The following is a 7,596-nucleotide window of genomic DNA, read 5'->3' on the forward strand; positions in this document are numbered from 1 at the left end:
GTTTTGTTCAATATCTTCATAAATGATCTGCAGGATGGTGTGGATTGCACCTTCAGCAAGTTTGCAGATGACACTAAACTGGGAGGAGAGGTAGATACACTGGAGAGTAGGGGTAGGATACAGAGGGACCTAGACAAATTGGAGGATTGGGCCAAAAGAAATCTGATGAGGTTCAATAAAGACAAGTGCAGAGTCCTGCACTTAGGACGGAAGAATCCCATGCACTGCTACAGACTAGGGACCGAATGGCTAGGCAGCAGTTCTGCAGAAAAGGACCGAGGGGTTACAGTGGACAAGAACTGGATATGAGTCAGCAGTGTGCCCTTGTTGCCAAGAAGGCCAATGGCATTTTGGGATGTATAAATAGGGGCATTGCCAGCAGATCGAGGGACGTGATCGTTCCCCTCTCTTTGACATCGGTGAGGCCTCACCTGGAGTACTGTGTCCAGTTTTGGGCCCCACACTACAAGAAGGATGTGGAAAAATTGGAAGGAGTCTAGCAGAGGGCAACAAAAATGATTAGGGGACCGGAACACATGACTTATGAGGAGAGGCTGAGGGAACTGGGATTGTTTAGTCTGCAGAAGAGAAGAATGAGGGGGGATTTGATAGCTGCTTTCAATTACCTGAAAGGAGGTTCCAAAGAGGATGGATCTAGACTGTTCCCAGTGGTAGCGGATTACAGAACAAGGAGTAATGGTCTCAAGTTGCTGTGGGGGAGGTTTAGGTTGGATATTAGGAAAACCTTTTTCACTAGGAGGGTGGTGAAACACTGGAATGCATTACCTAGGGAGGTGGTGGAATCTCGTTCTTTCGAAGTTTTTAAGGTCAGGCTTGACAAAGCCCTGGCTGGGATGATTTACTTGGGGATTGGTCCTGCTTTGAGCAGGGCGTTGGACTAGATGACCTCCTGAGGTCCCTTCCAACCCGGATATTCTGTGATTCTATGATTCTATGTGCAGCCAGCTGAACTAGCCAGGCTGCCTAAATGTATTCACCCGTCCACCGCAAGAGCAAGCCCTGGGTGCTTCTCAGAAGCTGGGGAAAAGCCTCTTGGGGAAATATCTCCTGCGCCACCACCAAAAGTACCCCTTGAGCGGGAACGGTCAGAGGCCTCACTGCTGGACTGGCCGTGGTTTCCTACCACCTTGTGATGCTGGCCTCAGAGAGAATGCTGGTCTGTGGGTGGCCTTCAGTGTGGGATCGGCATGCCAGGGAGCAGGGAGTAGGCTGTCTGTTTGTCTCTGTGGCTGTCTGCTGGCCACACATAGGCATGTTCCTCCTCTCCTCTTGCCCCACCCACGGTTGCTCTGTGCCTTTTAAGCCTTCCCTTGGAGCTGTCAGCACCAGCCGCCTCTGCTCTAGGTGCCCAGATGAGGAGAGGTGTGCTGGGCTCCAGCGTGGGACACTTCCTCCCTCCTGCCTAGCCCTGACTATGAAGCCTGTCCCTGGCACTTCTTTATTCAGGCACCATGTGGGCAAGAGGAAGAGGTTGGCAACTGCAGGTACAAGGACCAAACTTGTGTGCATCAGGTGAAGCAGCAAGAAACACAATGTTCAGGTGTCTCTAGCCAGACTGTTAAGTTCCAGGGCCCCAACCTATTGTGGCCAGACCATTGAACCAGCTGGACCAAAGACCTATCTCCAGTGGGCATCAGTCGCCCAGGAAGAGGGAAAAAAATCACTCTGGTTTACCCAGAGACACAGAAACCAAGCACCCTAAACTCTAAGGCTTTGCAGCAAACCAACATAGCCCCAGGAGGTCCCACTGGGATTTGAACTCAGATCGCAGGATTCAGAGTTTTGCGTGCTGACCATTACACCATGGGACCTGCTAGCATTTCCATTTCTGGACCCCTGTGATTCTCAGCTGGCTGGCTAGCACTCTGCACTTATTGCTTCCCTCCGGCTGCTTCCTCTTGCAGGACTCTCTCTCCTCCATCAACTGTAGCCCTGCAGTACCGGATCTGAGGGTCCTGCCCTGAGTCCCTGCATCCCCCTGCTTTGCCTCCATTCCCTGCAGGCCGCAAAAATGTTCGGAGAGGCCGCCCCTCCCCTCACTTGGTGATCCTGCTCAAATCGTCCAGCTGCAGCCTCATCTCCTGGAACTCGGCCAGCTGTCACTTGATCCAATTGTACAGCAGCCCACAGCCTCCCCCTGGGTCTGTCTCACCTGGTTATTCCTTACAGGCTGACCTGACCCCCCTTCCAGCCCCAGATTCGCCCACTAATCATCCTACTGGCACGCAGAGCCAGGACATGGAGGTGCTGGAGGAGGGAGGTGTGACTCTAGGGTGGGGTTCTTCTCTAAAGATGGCTGGCAGAAAGGTGGTGCTCGTTGCCTCGTGCCAGGGGATGCAGACAGTTATGTAAAGTGCATAAAGGGAGTATTTGGTTCCAAGTGAATGTGAGGAATGTGCAATTATGAGAGGGAATTTCCATCCCTCCTTCACTTATGCAGCAGGGCCCCAGTGGCCAAATGGATAAGGCATTGGCTTCCTAAGCCAGAGATTGTGGGTCCAAGTCCCATCTGGGGTGAAAAGCTGCTTTCTTCTTCTATATTGCAAGGAAACCTTGGTCTTATTTTCACCAAGGAAGCTGGGAGATGTTGAAACACAAAGTACTGGATCTTGGGAACAATCCCCCACAAATATCATCTTCCACTTGACAAACGCTTTCTAAACCCATCAGTAGCAAACAGTTAATATTAGTGTTTGTCTGAGAACAGAGTGAAGGGGAGTGTTTACTCCAATGTGTCAATGAACAAAACAGATGGAAAGAGCAAGGCCGTCCTGAAAGAGAATGGATCTGTCTGGAGACAAAGCAGAGCTTGAGGATGAGCAATGGTGTGAAAAGAAGAGGTTCAAATGTGTGTTAGATGTTAGTTAGGTTAGTCTGGCAAATTTAAAGAAAATACCAATGCCCTTAGCATGATGCAGACACTGGCTGTTTCTGACCTTTTACTGAGAGTTCATTGAGAAATATTTTCCTTAATTATGTTATGGAATAAAGGGTGTCTTGCCCTTCGAGACAACATGGCCACATGGCATGGGCCAATGCGCACCTTCCAGTCAACTGCTAGAGAAGACAACAGCAACACAGGCAGGGATGGCAGCAGGGCAGGCTGCAGCTCCAGGAAGATGGTGGTACCAGGTCTCATCAATGGGGAGGTGGCCACCCCAGCGTGCACATGGCTGAGCCAGCAAGTGTGGTGTGTGCTGCAGCGTGCTGCTACTCACTTTTGCAACCGTGTTGCCCTGAGGACACTCATGTATCTGGGTAGTATCAGATCTCTGGACGGGCTCACAGAGCAGCTCAGCCTCGCTTGGCAGAGAGTGGCCAGACCCCAGAAAGAGGAGGGCGTGCACTCAGGCCCTGTAAGGGGGTTCACTCACCAGGGTGGCGCCTCCCGCTGTTTGTCTCAGTGATTAGCTCACTCAGCCGGAGTTCCCTCTCCTGGTGGTGCCTTGTCCATCGTTGTCGCCGCTTGCAGACCCACCTTAGTCCAAGTACAGCGGCATCCTCTTTATGACTCGGCCATCCGGCCATGCCGTGATCTGTGCTCCTTCCTTCCAGGGTGATGGGGCAGGGGGTGGGTATCTCCAAATCCAGCCATGTCCCCAGTGGTGAGTGGCAGGGAACCAGGCCCACAGTACTCTGGGTTCCAGCCCAGGCATCCTGTAGAAACAGCTTCTTCATGCAGTCCCAGCATGTTGTTCGCCCTTTTCTCAGGGTCTCAAGCCTGCAAGTCCCAACAACCAGCCAGGAGCTCTCTCTAGCTTCCCCTGGTCCCTGCTAGCAGTTGCTCTGCCAGAGGTGCTGTGATCCTATGCCCCATATTCTTCAGAGAGATATTGTTATGATATACATATGGCATTACTAATATGTGTTTTATGCAAGATGGGTCATGTGAGATATCACTGGAAAGGTTAGACTGTTCTTGAACTCAAGATTTAGGTGCACTAAGTCCAGAGTCAACATGGCTGTCCTTGGGTTCAGGATTGTGTGGTCTAACGGCTTGAGTCAATATGGCACCGTGAAGTACAGGGATGAATGACCTAATGGCCAGTGTCAATATGGCCACCCTTTGGTTCAGGGTTGCAAGGCCTAATTGCCAGATCCAGGGGCCACTTTGGAAGGGCCCAGCTAACTCCACCGGGTCCCAGCCCAAGGCCCTCTCAAGTTAAGTGCATTTGCCACCCAGCCAACTGAGATCCTACTGCAACATCCTGACCTTACACAGCTACGAGATACCACTCACTCCGCCTCCCTGGGCCACTTTCTACCTTCTTTCCTGAAACTGTCATCCAAATATCATCGGGATCTCTGGGTTCCCTGGCACTGGCAGCTCCGTGGAACTTTGTACATCGAACAAACAATTTTTTAGTGTAGACAAGGCCTCAATGTGCCTCATTTTTTAAATCATTCCTCAGAGATCAGGTTTTTTTAAACCTTGTATCATTTTTGTTGCCTTGCTATGTCTGAAAGGAGACTAGCTCCAAATCTGGGCTTTTCAATCTTTTCCAAGATGTCTTTATTAATGATGAATAAAACTAATTCTGTAATAAGTGAGTCCCTTACAATTATTATATGTCGCAGTCCTGAGCATATAATACTCAATGGATTGACTCAGTTCCAGGGTGAGGGGAGGACCTGTAGCTCTCGATCTCTGCAGGAGGATCTCAACTGGACTCTGATATTATTTTTAATCACAGTTATTACAGTGGTGCCTAGAGATCAACCCAGCATGCAGTGCCATTGGGCCAGGGGCTGTACAAACACTGTAGCACACAGTCCCTGCCCCATAGAGCAGTCAGTCTCCATAGAGAAGCCAGCCCCAGGGTCTATAATAGACATCTCCAGTAGAATACAGACAATAGACAGGGTCCCAGCTCAGAATCTGAGTGCCCCCCCGGACCCTCTGGCAAGGGGCATGCAGAGTGCGAGTGCACACTGGGTGTCAAGGGAAATGGTGGAAGATGCAAGACAGCGGAGGGGATTCACATCTGCAGAGCTAGCTGGCAGACCCAGCCAGCACTTCACCGTTCCCCATCCCAACCAGGGAACAATTCCTCTGGGTGGAAAACCTCACAACCGCAACGACGGCAGATCGCAAAATGATTCACGGCATGGTTTGGCTTCAGTGGATGTTGGCAGCAGAACCAAAGCTCATTAACACTATCTGTGAACTTGTATCTCTAAAGCTTTACAAAATCATCAGGACTTTCTAGTAAAATATTGTCCTTTTCCTTTGTGATGAGCATGTCACTGACAGAGGACAGCCTGGAGATCTTCTGAAATCTAACCCATTAGAAGAGCTGGCGTGCTCAGTGCTCACCCCAAGCATTCAGGCGTGTGGAGTGGGACACTGGCGCGTGCTATGACAAGTGCACTAGTCATTACGGCTCCAGGTGCCCATATTTACAATTTCTATAGGTTCCAACATTCAGACAATGCTCTGTTCTAACAGCGTCTCATGCCTGTTTAAAGAACAGAAAGGTTCTATCCTGAGAGTCCCTGGCAAAACTAGTCTGTCCTCATGAACACTGACTCCTCCTGCGAAACGACCCACAAACCTACTGCCCTCAGGCAATCGTCCAGGTAGAGTGTCTCTGAACATGCGAGTGACTGCAGACGCCGCATCTCTGGCACACCTGGGGCTGCCTGCAGTTAACAGGTATCGAATGGCACTTTATCTTATGGCTGTTAAAGACACTCTTCACTTTGGATGAGCTATTGCCAGCGGGATAGTGAGTTTGTGTGTGTGGTTTTTGGGAGGGGTGTGGGGGGTGAGAGAACCTGGATTTGTGCAGGAAATGGCCCAACTTGATTGTCATGCACATTGTGTGGAGAGTTGTCACTTTGGATGGGCTATCACCAGCAGGAGAGTGAATTTGTGTGGGGGGGTGGAGGGCGAGAAAACCTGGATTTGTGCTGGAAATGGCCCAACTTGATGATCACTTTAGATAAGCTATTACCAGCAGGACAGTGGGGTGGGAGGAGGTATTGTTTCATATTCTCTGTGTGTATATAAAGTCTGCTGCAGTTTCCACGGTATGCATTCGATGAAGTGAGCTGTAGCTCACGAAAGCTCATGCTCAGATAAATTGGTTAGTCTCTAAGGTGCCACAAGTCCTCCTTTTCTTTTTGCGAATACAGACTAACACGGCTGTTACTCTGAAACCTGTCATTATGCAAGGCACTGCATTTAGCCGTATGGAGTGGAAATCTATCAACTGCATGAAAAAACTTGTACAGATACAGACAGACATCATCTTCCTTTCCAAATGCAAACAGATGGACATCGTACCAAAAGGACTGAAGGTAAAAAATCCATTACAATCTACATACCACACAGACTACGCTGATAGCTTGTGCCACACGCTCTCAAAGAAACTGCGGAATCACCTGATCAACATCCTCTACAGCAAACAGGGAAAGATTAAGAATGAGCTCTCAAAAATGGATACTCTCATAAAAAACCAACCTTCCACACAAACTTCCTCGTGGCTGGATTTTACTAAAACTAGACAAGCGATTTACAACGCACACTTTGCTTCTCTACAAAAGAAAAAGGACACTAAACTTTCTAAACTACTACATGCCACAAGAGACCACAGCAATGGTTCCCTTAACCCACCCAGCAATATTGTTAATCTATCCAACTATACTCTTAACCCAGCAGAAGAATCTGTCCTATCTCGGGGCCTCTCCTTCTGCCCCTCCACCCCCACGAACATGATACAGTTCTGTGGTGACCTAGAATCCTATTTTCGACATCTCCGACTCAAGGAATATTTCCAAAATACCTCTGAACAACATACTAATCCACAGAGGTCTCCCTACCAACACTACAGAAAGAGGGATTCTAGGTGGACTCCTCCTGAAGGTCGAAACAGCAGACTGGACTTCTACATAGACTGCTTCCGCCGACGTGCACGGGCTGAAATTGTGGAAAAGCAGCATCACTTGCCCCATAACCTCAGCCATGCGGAACGCAATGCCATCCACAGCCTCAGAAACAACTCTGACATCATAATCAAAAAGGCTGACAAAGGAGGTGCTGTTGTCATCATGAATAGGTCGGAATATGAACAAGAGGCTGCTCGGCAGCTCTCCAACACGAGTTTCTACAAGCCATTACCCTATGATCCCACTGAGAGTTACCAAAAGCAACTACAGCATTTGCTTAAGAAACTTCTTGAAAAAGCACAAGATCAAATCCGCACAGACACACCCCTGGAACCCCGACCTGGGATATTCTATCTACTACCCAAGATCCATAAACCTGGAAATCCTGGGCGCCCCATCATCTCAGGCATTGGCACCCTGACAGCAGGATTGTCTGGCTATGTAGACTCCCTCCTCAGGCCCTACGCTACCAGCACTCCCAGCTACCTTCGAGACACCACTGACTTCCTGAGAAAACTTCAATCCATCGGTGATCTTCCTGATAACACCATCCTGGCCACTATGGATGTAGAAGCCCTCTACACCAACATTCCACACAAAGATGGAGCTACAAGCCGTCAAGAACACTATCCCCGATAATGTCACGGCTAACCTGGTGGCTGAACTTTGTGACTTTGTCCTTAC

The 7,596-nt window shown here is 49.5% G+C and overlaps 1 non-coding gene across 1 annotated transcript; it reads left to right on the forward strand.

Annotated features, from left to right (window-relative positions):
- Positions 1-2,465: 2,465 nt before the first annotated feature.
- TRNAR-CCU (transfer RNA arginine (anticodon CCU)) lies at positions 2,466-2,538 on the forward strand. Its single transcript has one exon. It is a non-coding gene; the product is annotated as a tRNA-Arg (tRNA).
- Positions 2,539-7,596: the final 5,058 nt, after the last annotated feature.

The sequence above is a fragment of the Lepidochelys kempii genome, chromosome 22, assembly GCF_965140285.1.
Source record: "Lepidochelys kempii isolate rLepKem1 chromosome 22, rLepKem1.hap1, whole genome shotgun sequence".
In the NCBI taxonomy this organism is placed as follows: Eukaryota; Metazoa; Chordata; order Testudines; family Cheloniidae; genus Lepidochelys; species Lepidochelys kempii.